Below are 12,869 nucleotides of genomic sequence, written 5' to 3'. Positions count from 1 at the left end.
ACGCTGCTGTAATGTAGATATCAACGGGTCCATTCGCCCTTGATAGATGTCGGAGCAAAGGCGAGTCTTGATGGGGTGTGGATCTACCACAGCTATTGGAGGGTTGAAAACAGAGAAAAAATAGCAAGCTTTTATGGTTGGAAATAGTGTCGTGTGAAATAGTGTCGTGTGAAGAGGATACGGGCCGGTAATGCACAGGATGCGAAGCCGGGAAGTTGAAGGCAAGATCAGAGGTAGAAAGCCTAGCATTCCCCTCTCCAAGCTAAAAATGCAGGTCCCCTGTGCCACTTGATGGGGCTGCTTTTTCCCTCTCCAATTGTGGGTCCTCCTTCATGTGCTCCATAACAAGAGTTCTTTCGTCGAACTGGTGCCCTTATGCGATTAACACAAGGGCCGAGAGTTAACACAAAGGTACATATTAGGCAAGGCTTGTGTGTTGGCCACCAAGAACAAGATCTTAGGGCTGATATGGGGCAATCCCTTCGGTGATGAGAAAGAAGGGAGGAGCGATGGCTGATCTGGCTCCATAGCACAGAAAACGCAGCCTGAGAGGTGAAAATGCTGGCTTTTTGTAGGAAACAAAACCACCAAGGGGGTGCGATCTCAGTTTTGAGGGAGTTCTTTGCGCCAGAAGCAATCAGCAGGGGATCGCTAGCTTAGGAGAAGAACCTCTGTGTCTGATACCATGTGAGAGTGGGCAGCAGATGCGGAAGCATGAGCATCAACTATAATTCTGCCAACAACAAAATATAGCTCAGGTTGAGTCCTTTCCAGAAATACATGAAGATCTGCTTCATTTTGTCCACATCTGCCATACGGTTATAAGCTCGTGCTGCATTCGACCACAAACCATTAAATTGCTCATGTAGCTTATTCTTGCATTGAGCTCCACCTGGATCAAAATAAGTTATAAGAAACTTCCCAAACCTATAGTTGAGATTACTTCCTTCTTCATTTAACATAAGATGCAACCTCCTGGATCTGACATTAATTTGCAACGGAACATCGTCACCCCCTCTATCTTTACAGCATATGATAGGAATCTCTACACACTCAAACCCTATGGCATGCTTTAAAATCCCCAATCCTTTGCAAGCATGTCTACTCTCCTCATTGTAAGGTTCTATTGCACTTTGAAATCCCTCATGACATGTGTCATCATGAAACTAGTCTTGCAAACCATCTTTGTTTGCTTCTAGAACATTGTCCACAACAAAATCTTCATCCAGCTTCTTTGAAGTAATGTCAACATTAGGCTCACTGCAATACTCATACATATCGTGCTCATTAGACACAATGTTATTGCAGAATATGGGTGATTTTTGCATTAAGCGCCTTTAAGCCATGTGGCATTGCTCCAAGAACTTTACATGACTAAGAGAACTTTGTCTGCTGGGCTCATACAGAAGGGTTGAGCCATAAAGTTTTCTTTGACATGGTATACGCCAAATGTGGCAGCCATGTGTTGCATATGGTGCTTGCTAATGGGTATGGTGAATGTGGTTGTTAGGTGCAGTGGAAATGAGAGTTGAATTTTGCTCAAGATGAGTGATCTGATTGTGATCAAGGTTCCTTTTACTTACAGAAGGGAGAGCCTTCCGTTCCTTTAATGAGAGAGTGCAAGTGGACACAAACAAAGTGGTAAATGCTGTGCATGAAGGTGATGAGACTAAGAGATAGAGAGAGAAGAATACGACACCAGAAAATTTGTGAAACCCTCCTCCGAAGGCCGCACTCTCTATGGCGAGAGCGGTCTACTATTGATTGCACAATCTTTACAATGCTATGGACTTGCCGACGATGTCGACGACGACAAGACGGGTTGGAATCTGAAAAAATGCTCTCACCTCTGCCGGCATCAAGCTCACACCCTGTGCGATCTCATTGAAGCCTACAACCTCTAAAAGATCGCCAACGATCTAACTCTGGCTCATGATCCTGCATCAGATCTGCAGTAGGCGAAGCTCAGCTTGACCAAATTGGCCTTACTCTGTAAGCAAAACCCACGTGAACATAAGTGCAGAGTCGACGTGGATGCGAACATGGCAAGAAAGCCCGCCGTCCACCTTGCATCTACGGAACATATTGTCAAACATCGTCTTGCCTATAGCACCACCTTTTTTCCCTGATCGACAGCTTTGTGAAGGTTACCTTTATGGCAGGATAGCTCACCAAAAATTTCCTAGTCTTCATGGTGCTACAACTAAACCTAGCATACATATCTACTCAAGCGGATGTGAAGCCACCATGTGCTGGAGCAGTCAACAGAAAACTGCAATGAACACCACCAGATGGTGTCCTACCAGGAGGTAGCATCATCTTGTATGGAAAACACAAGCCAAGGTACTGCTGTCCACCCAAAACTGCAACTCCGAGGGGCTGAAAACGCTGTTGTAATGTAGATTTCAGTGGGTCCGTTCGCCCCCGATAGATGTCGGAGCGAAGGAGAGGCTTGATGGGGTGTGGATCTCTCGTACCACAGCCATCGGAGGGCTGAAAACAGAGGAAAAATAGCAAGGTTTTATGGCTGAAAACAATGTCGTGTAAACAGGATACGGGCCGGCAATGCACCACATGCAAAGCCAGGAAGTTGAAGGCAAGATCAGAGGTAGAAAGCCCAGCATCCCCCTCTCCCGGCTAAAAATGCACGTCCCTTGTGGCGCTCGATGGGGCTGCTTTTTCCCTCTCCAATTGCGGGTCCTCCTTCACGTGCTCCAGAACAAGCGTCCTTTCGTTGAATTGGTGCCCGTATGGGATTAACACAAGGGCTGAGAGTTAACGCAAAGGTGCAGATTAGGCAAGGATTGCGTGTTGGACGCCAAGAACAAGATCTTAGGGCTGATTTGGGGCAATCGCTTTGGGGATGAGAGAGAAGGGAGGAGCGACGGTTGATCTGGCTCCATAGCATAGAAAACACAACCTGAGAGGTGAAAACGCTGGGGATGTTTGTAGGAAACACAGCCACCAAGGGGGAGCGATCTTAGTTTTGAGGGAGTTCATCGCGACGGAAGCAATCAGCAAGGGATCGCTGGCTTAGGAGAAGAACCTCAGCGTCTAATACCATGTGAGAGTGGGCAGTGGAAGCGGAAGCATGAGCATCAACTATGATGCTGCCAACAACAACATACAGCTCAGGTTGAGTCCTTTCTAAAAATACATGAAGATCTGCTTCATTTTGTCCACATATGCCATACGGTTATAAGCTTGTTTTGCATTTGACCACAAACCATCAAATCGCTCATGTAGCTTACTCTTGCATTGAGCTCCACCTAGATCAAAAGGAGTTATAAGAAACTTCCCAAACCTATAGTTGAGATTGCTTCCTTCTTCATTTAACATAAGCTGCAACCTCCTGGATCTGACATTAATTTGCAACGGAACATCGTCACCCCCTCTATCTTTACAACATATGATAGGAATCTCTACACACTCAAACCCTATGGCATGCTTTAAAATCCCCAATCCTTTGCAAGCATGTCTACTCTCCTCATTGTAAGGTTCTATTGCACTTTGAAATCCCTTATGACATGTGTCATCATGAAACTAGTCTTGCAAACCATCTTTGTTTGCTTCTAGAACCTTGTCCACAACAAAATCTTCATCCAGCTTCTTTGAAGTAATGTCAACATTAGGCTCATTGCAATGCTCATACATATTGTGCTCATTAGACACAATGTTATTGCCGAATATGGGTGATTTTTTCATTAAGTGCTTTAAGCCATGTGGCATTTCTCCAAGAACTTTACATGGCTGAGAGAACTTTGTTTGTTGGGCTCATACAGAAGGTTTGAGGCATAAAGTTGTCTTTGACATGGTATACGCCAACTGTGGAAACCATGTGTTGCATATGGTGCTTGCTAATGGGTATGGCGAATGTGGCTGTTAGGTGCAGCACAAATGAGAGTTGAACTTTGCTCAAGATGAGTGATCCGATTGTGCTCAAGGTTCCTTTTACTTACGAAAGGGAGAGCCTTCTGTTCCTTTAATGAGAGAGTGGAAGTGGACACAAACAAAGTGGTAAACACTGTGCATGAAGGTGCTGAGATTGAGAGATAGAGGAAGAAGAATACGACACCAGAAAAGTTGTGAAACCCTCCTCCAACGGCCCCACTCTCTATGGCGAGAGCGGTCTACTATAGATTACACAATCTCTACAATGCTATAGACTTGCCGACGATGTCGACGATGATTAGGACGACGACAAGACGGGTTGTAATCTGAAAAAATTCTCTCACCTCTACCGACATCAAGCTCATACCATGCGTGATCTCATTGAAGCCTACAAACTCTACAAGACTGCCAACAATCTAACTCCAGCTCATGATCCTGCATCAGCTACTGTCAAAGATGAGCATGATCAAATTGGCCTTACTTTGGAAGAAAAACCCACGTGAACATAAGTGTAAAGTCGACGTGGACGTGGACGTGAACATGGCAAGAAAGCCCATCCACCGTGCATCTACGGAACATATTGTCCAACATCATCTTGCCTATAGCACCACCTTTTGCTCTGATCGACAACTTTGTGAAGATTACCTTTATGGCAGGATGGGTTAGCAAAAATTTCCTTGTCTTCATGCTACTACAACTGAACCTAGAATATATATCTACTCAAGTGGATGTCAAAGCCACCCCGTGCTGGAGCAGTCAACAGAAGACCGCAATGAACACCACCGGATGGTGTCCTGCCATGAGGTAGCATCATCCTCTTTGGAAAACACAAGACAAGGCACTGCTGTCCAACCCAAACTGCAACTTCGAGGGGCTGAAAACGCTGTAGTAACGTAGATTTCAGCGGGCCTGTTCACCCCCGATAGATGTCAGAGAGAAGGAGAGGCTTGATGGGGTGTGAATCTCTCGTAGCAAAGCCGTCGGAGGGTTGAAAACAGAGGAAAAACAACAAGGTTTTTTGGCTGGAAACAGTGTCGTGTGAAGAGGATACGGGCCGGCAATGCACTGGATGCAAAGCTGGGAAGTTGAAGGCAAGATCAGAGGTAGAAAGCTCAACATTCCCCTCTCCACGCTATAAACACAGGTCCCTTGTGCTGCTTGATGGGGCTGCTTTTCACCTCTCTAATTGCGGATCCTCCTTCAAGTGCTCCAGAAAAAGAGTCCTTTCGTCAAACTGGTGCCCGTATGCAATTAACGCAAGGGCTAAGAGTTAACGCAAAGGTGCATATTAGGCAAGGCTTGTGTGTTGGCCACCAAGAACAAGATCTTAGGGCTAATCTGGGGCAATCCCTTCGGGGATGAGAGAGAAGGGGGGAGCGATGGCTGATCTGGCTCCATAGCACATAAAATGCAGCCTGAGAGGTGAAAACGCTGGCTGTTTGGAGGAAACACAGCCACCAAGGGGGAGAGATCTTAGTTTTGAGGGAGTTCTTTGCGGCGGAAGCAATCCGCAGGAGATGGCTGGCTTAGGAGAAGAACCTCAACGTCTAATACCATGTGAGTGGAAGTGAAAGCATGAGCATCAACTATAATGCTGCCAATAGGTTTAGTCCTTTCTAGGAATACATGAAGATCTGCTTCATTTTGTCCACATCTACCACATGGTTATAAGCTCGTGCTGCATTCGACTACAAACCATCAAATCGCTCATGTAGCTTGCATTGAGCTCCACCTGGATCAAAAGGAGTTATAAGAAACTTCCCAAACTTATAGTTGAACTTACATCCTTCTTCATTTAACATGTGCTGCAACCTCCTCGATGTGACATTAATTTGCAATGGAACATCGTCACCCGCTCTATGTTTACTGCATATGATAGGCATCTCTAGACAGTCAAACCCTATGACATGCTTTAAAATCCCCAATCCTTTGCAAGCATGTCTACTCTCCTCATTGTAAGGTTCTATTGCACTTTTAGATTCCTCATGACATGTGTAGTCTTGAACCTAGTCTTGCAAACCCTCTGTGTTTGCTTCTAGAATCTTGCCCACAACAAAATCTTCATCCAACTTTTTTGAAGTAATGTCAACATTAATCTCATTGCAATGCTCATACATATCTTGCTCATCGGACACAATGTTATTGCCGAATATGGGTGATTTTTGCATTAAGCACCTTTAAGCCATGTGGCGTAGCTCCAAGAACTTTACATGGGTGAGAGAACTTTGTCAGCTGGGCTCATACAAAAGGGTTGAGGCATAAAGCTGTCTTTGACATGTCATATGCCGAATGTGGCAACCATGTGTTGCATATGGTGCTTGCTAATGGGTATGGCGAATGTGGCTGCTAGGTGCAGCGGAAATGAGAGTTGAACTTTGCTCGAGATGAGTGATCCGATCGTGCTCAAGGTTCCTTTTACTTACGGAAGGGAGAGCCTTCCATTCCTTTAATGAGAGAGTGTAAGTGGACGTGGACACAAACAAAGTGGTAAACAGTGTGCATGAAGGTGTTGAGATTGAGAGATAGAGAGAGAAAAATACGACACCAGAAAAGTTGTCAAACCCACCTCCGAAGGCCCCGCTCTCTATGGCAAGAGTGCTCTACTATTCATTGCACAATCTCTAAATGCTATGGACTTGCCGACGATGTCAACGATGATGAGGACAAGGATGAGACGGGCTGGAATCTGAAAAAACACTCTCACCTCTGCCGGCATCAAGCTCACACCCTACATGATTTCACTGAAGCCTACAACCTCTACGAGATCGCCAATAATCTAACTCCGGCTCATGATCCTGCATCAGCTGCTGCAGGCGAAGCTGATCCTGATCAAATTGGCCTTACTCTAGAAGCAAAACCCACGTTGAACATAAGTGGAGAGTCACCGTGGACGTGAACATGCCAAGAAAGCCCGTATGTTGCCGTGCATCTATGGAACATATTGTCAAACATCATCTTGCCTATAGCACTGCCTTTTTCCCTTATCCATAGCTTTGTGAAGGTTACCTTTATGGCAAGATGGCTCACAAAAAATTTCCTAGTCTTCATGCTACTACAACTGAACCTAGCATACATATCTACTACAGCGGATGTCGAAGCCACCCTGTGCTGGAGCAGTCAACAGAAGACCGCAATGAACACCACCGGATGGTGTCCTGCCATGAGGTAGCATCATCCTCTATGGAAAACACAAGCCAAGGTAATGCTGCCCACCCAAAACTGCAACTCCGAGGGGCTGAAAATGCTGCTGTAATGCAGATTTCAGCGGGCCCGTTTGCCCCGATAAATGTGAGAGCGAAGGAGAGGCTTGATGGGGTGTGGATCTCTCGTACCACATCCATCGGAGGGCTGGAAACAAAGGAAAAAACAGCAAGGTTTAATGGCTGGAAACAGTGTTGTGTGAAGAGGATATGGGCCGGCAATGCACCGCATGCAAAGCCGAGAAGTTGAAGGCAAGATCAGAGGTAGAAAGCTCAACATTCCCCTCTCCAGGCTAAAGACACAGGTCCCTTGTGCCGCTTGATGGGGCTGCTCTTTCCCTCTCCAATTGCAGGTCCTCCTTCATGTGCTCTAGAACAAGCGTCCTTTCATCGAATTGGTACCCGTATGCGATTAATGCAAGGGTTGAGAGTTAACGTGAAGGTGCAGATTAGGCAAGGCTTGTGTGTTGGCCACCAAGAACAAGATCTTAGGGCTGATCTGGGGCAATCCCATAGGGGATGAGAGAGAAGGGAGGAGTGATGGCTGATCTGGCTCCGTAGCACAGAAAATGCAGCCTGAGAGGTGAAAACGCTGGCTGTTTGCAAAAAACACAACCACCAAGGGGGAGCGATCTCAGTTTTGAGGGAGTTCTTTGTGACGGAAGCAATCAACAGGGGATCGCTGGCTTAGGAGAAGAACCTCAGCGTCTGAGTCCATGTGAGAGTGGGCAGTGGAAGCAGAAGCGGAAGCATGGGCATCAACTATAATGCTGCCAACAACAGCATATAGCTCAGCTTGAGTCCTTTCCAGAAATACATGAATATCTGCTTCATTTTGTCCACATCTGCCATATGGTTATAAGCTCATGCTACATTCGACCACAAACCATCAAATCGCTCATGTAGCTTCTCTTGCATTGAATCTGTTCTTGAGCGTGTTTCTCTTCCAGTTTTGCTACCTGATCTTGCATTTGATTCATAACCTTTCGAAGCATCTGTAGCATTTTTGTTTGATCTTTTTTGTTGTAGTTCACTCCATTCATGGTTGCTTCGACCTCATCTGTAGATTCTTGATCTATTAATATTTTTACTTGCATTGATGCTACGTGCAGATACGATGCTTGTGTTAGTCTAACATATAGTTTGTTTTAAATATACAGATGCGATGAGTGACCAGGGTCATAGAGTGAAGTTGATGTTTATCAAGACTTTGCTACGTACCACTGGACTATCGGGAGAGGCTTTGACGGAGGCTATGTGAGATTATATGGAGATGGACGACGCCGGTTTAGACAGCTCCATTGAGTTTCTTGGGCGATTCAGTTTTCCTGTACGTCCTGGAGAGGGTACATCCTCCTAGTCACACATAGTAGTGGAGACTTCCTCTCATGCATATTAGACCATAGCGCATCGGTAATCTTTTTGATTGATAAAGTAGTAATGTCATTCCTTTTTTAATATAGAAATCTTAATATATGTATTCCCTTGATGTCTTTGTTTGCTTAGGACTCCTATTCCAGGTACATCACATCACGAGAGTCAGTGGCTTACTCCTAATGTACCTCCTAGTACTCAGGTGACACCTGATTCACAGGCTAGTGGTGGCCGTCAGTCTTGTAGGTATATCTATTATGGTGATTATGGATTAAATATGAAGTAGTTTTTAAGAACTCTCATCTCATCTGCCGTATGTTTATATTGCATGTAGGCATCATCGACAGAGTAGCACGCCACCAGGCCGATCGACTTGTGAGACACCACCTCAGCTGCCAGTTCCCCCATCGATGCCCCCACCTCCACCGATGCGCATGTACACTGGCAGCTTGGGTGTCACATGCAACTTCTTGCCTGACGGGGCTATCGTCTAGCTCGGAGCCGGCATCGCCCTCAAATGTTGGATGGGAGACCTTTGCTCGTCTTATCTAAAGCAGGTTCATATACCATGGGAGTAAGTATTAATTAACATAAAAAACATAAATTTTAGTTTGTTAGTTGAATTACTAATCGACTTTATTTTGCACTATAGTGATCAACATGAGGATGACAAGAAATATGTTATCAACACACTAGAGACGGAGTATGGGACAAGATGGAGTCATAACTGGATGGTCAAGCAAATGTGCAAACTCATGGGTCATCGACGTGTCGCAGCATGGTAAGTAGAGAGAAAGAAAGAAAGCAAGTTAGTTTTTTAACGTCTATGTCGGGCCAAAACCATCCTATGAGACAAATCAAATGTACATGGTGTGTATGTCTTCCGTCTATAAGAAAGACAAATGAAACAAAACTGTTATGCGTCACCTCGCTGCCTGCCGACTGTAGAGATTCAATCCTTGCCAACATCTCTTAATGTCCAGAAGCATGAGCACAACGGCTAGCCACGTGATCCACTCGTCATATTCCAACTCGCGTTCTATTGTCCTGGACCTCGTCCAAGCCACTCACCAAATAAAAGAGCTCGGGTGAAGCGCGGGGTGGTGCTCGCCGAAGCCCACGTACTTGCAAACTAAGTAGTGCCTTACATCAACCATGTCTTTTTTCCATGCATCTTTCCTTGCTTCCACACCTGAATTGCAAAGCACCATGAATGGCGCAATACATTGCTCGGTCTTATGAGTCCGGTCTCTACCATTCTCAGTCTTCTCATGCGCACTCATACCGCTCTTCCACGTGTTGCTTAGTCCCCTTCGACGAGGGGGACCCTCGGCCATCCATCACCCGGGTCGACCTGCAATCCAACTCCTACTGACATATATCACCGCACCGTTTAGACATTTGTTGGCCCCTCAAATTAGCCCGGTATTCCCCTATTGTCATACTTCCCTGACTATTGATTCGTCGAGGAGGAACCCATCGACCGTCTAAAGAGGCCTTCAGCCCATCCACATGACTAGACCGATTGGTTTGTAATTCTCTTCTTTCCGTCCTTGCATTCTCAGCTCCCCTTTCCACTTTGTTTTCCTCAAGCAACATGCCCCTATGCAATTGGTCAAGCTTCCCTGTAATTCCAGATTCTATCGCCCAAAACCTGCAAGCGATTACATTTCGGAGAAAAAAAAACAACTGCCTGCTGGCCCGCAAAAAACATCCAACGAGTTACTTCCGAGTCGGGGACGTACATCCCCAATAAAAGCCAGACGCTACTGGTTATCTCAACGCATTCCCACACCCATTGTACACATATAATCCCAACCAAGAGCATCCTATCGAGCCCAAACTCTAACGCAATCCAAAAATTTTAAGTAGCCTGACCGTCAGGCCATTCAGCCATCGACTAACGGCTCTTTGCACATCCAGGACCATCCGCCTAGGTGCTCCACATGTCATCCCCAATAAACTCATACACCCTCCATCTAGTTGTAATGTGCCCGGGCACGCATTCTAAGCAATCCACAAAGTGAGCACTCTCTGGCTTGACAAAGCACGTCCATTCACCTTCCTATTGACCTTAGTTATGCTATAAGCATCCTTCATCTCTCTTCTCGAAAACATCAAAGACAATCCACATGTAATCTCCACAGGGCTAACACAATACATCTCCCAACCAGAACCACTCTTTTCATCCGTGAACCAATCAATATGCCATGGCTCACAGCCCCAATGATTTAATATCCCTGTCACACGATTCCTGTTCCGCCTCAAGTCCCTGGCTTGTCAAGCGTATATTAGGTTCCTTATTGAGAACCTTCAAGGTCTCACCACTTTGGTCAGGATCAAGTAGCCCTACTCGAACTCCTCTATCAATAATCCCTCCTGGCCATACATCTCATTGAATATTTGCTTCCGAAATCCCTAACCCCGCACGAGTTACGAAGGTTATCTCCTTCTTCGAGGAGATCAGCCCTGTAGCATAGCATAAAGGCGGCACCCCGCATGGTACCTCCAACAACCCTTTCGGGATTCGATCATCGACATAGCCAGGAAACAATGCACCCAGCTTCCTCATCAACTCTTCTCATCGATTTCTTCCTCAAAAAACAAAATAGCATCCCCTTCCATTTCTTTCTCACTCAACGCGTCAATACTCTTCTCTTCCTTCACAATTTCTACCTCAGTGGCCCACTTATCCTGCATCATAGCCACCTTCTCAAAAAGCCAGGTTATCCCCTGCTCTTGCCGGCAGAGCGTCCTCCAACAAATGGATACAAGATGATACTCCTGAGAGAGAGCCATGCTCATACACACACCCATACCATAATACCCCAGGCTGGTAGTAGAGCTGTTAGGTGATGAAAAACTCTATGGCTGAAATCTACGAATCTTTAACTGCTGAATTTTGACTCTATGTCGATGATGACGGCGATGACGATGATGCAACGACGACGCGTTGAAAATGCACATGCTAAAATCTGTGTTTTTTGGGTTGAAAATAAAAACGCTCGTGGATCTGACCATGCGACGAGGAATTGCTACAGGAAGGTGATATCTACGAGGTTCGGGGTTTGAGTTCGGAGATTTGCAAGGTTCGAGGATGAGAATTTGGGTTCTTGTAAAAGAACGCTTGCTCAACATGAGTTGGCAGAACGTAAGGATCTCTTGTTGCACGCATTAAGTTTGAGGAGTCGACGGACCAAAATTTGGACGGTTCTCTTCTTATTGTGGCACTATTGCCTTTATACTCGGCACGAAACCAATCCACCTTCAGAATCACTTGTCAAAATGCACGAATCAAAACTTTAGAATTATGTATAACTTCAAGAAATCTACATGTCATTGTTGTATGCATGAAGAGGGATTTCATTCACCTGTTTGAAGATCCGATATGATATTTCATAAATGCTGACTATGGTTCCCACATAACCAAGTTCACTATCGACAAGATTTGTGTCTCTTGAACTTGCACGTGATAATAGCTTGAAAGAGGCAACAACAGAAGAATCTTGAGTTAGACGTAAGTCGTCAATAGCTTTTATCCAAAGATGTTGACCATAAGCCCACATGTTGATATACATTCGATCCTAGATCAATATATAAATGATATAAGAAAAAAAGGAGTATTGCTTGTTTAGTTTAAAGTTTACAAAACCCAAAAGTTACCTTTCTTTCACATCCGATCATAAACTCTCTCTGTTCCCTTGAGATTGTCTCATGATCTCTATCCGTTCGTTGCATATGGGTGTATAACCAATCCATGAAAGTAGGTACGTCTTCGATGTTATTTACGTTGGTTTGATGTCTAGATCTCTTATTTTTTTGTCTGCCAACTCGTTGGTTTGCAAGTTCCTCTCGTACTCCTCAACAAATTGTTGCATGCATGCGCTATTATAGACAATGAAAGTAGAAATATCCAAATTATCTTGGATCTTAAGTCGAAAAGGGACTCCCTTACCAGACAATACCTCGTCTGACATGGTAGAAGAAGACTCATTTGTCCATACACATGGAGCTTCAAAATCAGTTCGCTCAAGATATTCACAAACGTAATACATGCATTCTTCAAGCATCCATCCTTCCGCCATAGGACCCTCTGGGCTTGCTTTTTGACGTACATTACCTTTCAATACTTCCATAAATCTCTTGGTCCCAAAACATCCATCGAGTAGAAACAAAACCAACAAGCTCTATCTCGTCCACTAGAAGGATTAGCAGATGAACCTACATATCAAAAAAGGAGGTTGGAAGTTTCTTCTCCATTAAACAAAGAAGCTCTGTACATTCACGCTTCTTTTGTGAAATTAACCCTTTTTCAATTTCTCTAGATGTAATCCATCTATCAATAAAAGAAAGAAGATATTGAAGTTATATTTGAATTAAAAACTTATCAACTAAAATTTTATA

The 12,869-nt window shown here is 44.8% G+C and overlaps 4 pseudogenes; 1 reads left to right on the top strand and 3 right to left on the bottom strand.

The window, feature by feature from the left end:
* Positions 1 to 725: 725 nt before the first annotated feature.
* On the bottom strand, positions 726 to 1,328 carry LOC147451917 (uncharacterized; annotated as a pseudogene).
* A 1,774-nt stretch (positions 1,329 to 3,102) lies between these two features.
* LOC147451916 (uncharacterized) lies at positions 3,103 to 3,705 on the bottom strand (annotated as a pseudogene).
* A 1,772-nt stretch (positions 3,706 to 5,477) lies between these two features.
* LOC147451915 (uncharacterized) lies at positions 5,478 to 6,059 on the bottom strand (annotated as a pseudogene).
* A 1,601-nt stretch (positions 6,060 to 7,660) lies between these two features.
* LOC147451914 (uncharacterized) lies at positions 7,661 to 9,254 on the top strand (annotated as a pseudogene).
* Positions 9,255 to 12,869: the final 3,615 nt, after the last annotated feature.

This window comes from Adiantum capillus-veneris, chromosome 8 (assembly GCF_014529385.1).
Source record: "Adiantum capillus-veneris isolate H3 chromosome 8, ASM1452938v2, whole genome shotgun sequence".
NCBI classification, from domain to species: Eukaryota; Viridiplantae; Streptophyta; class Polypodiopsida; order Polypodiales; family Pteridaceae; genus Adiantum; species Adiantum capillus-veneris.
This window is presented reverse-complemented; position numbering and strand designations above follow the sequence as displayed.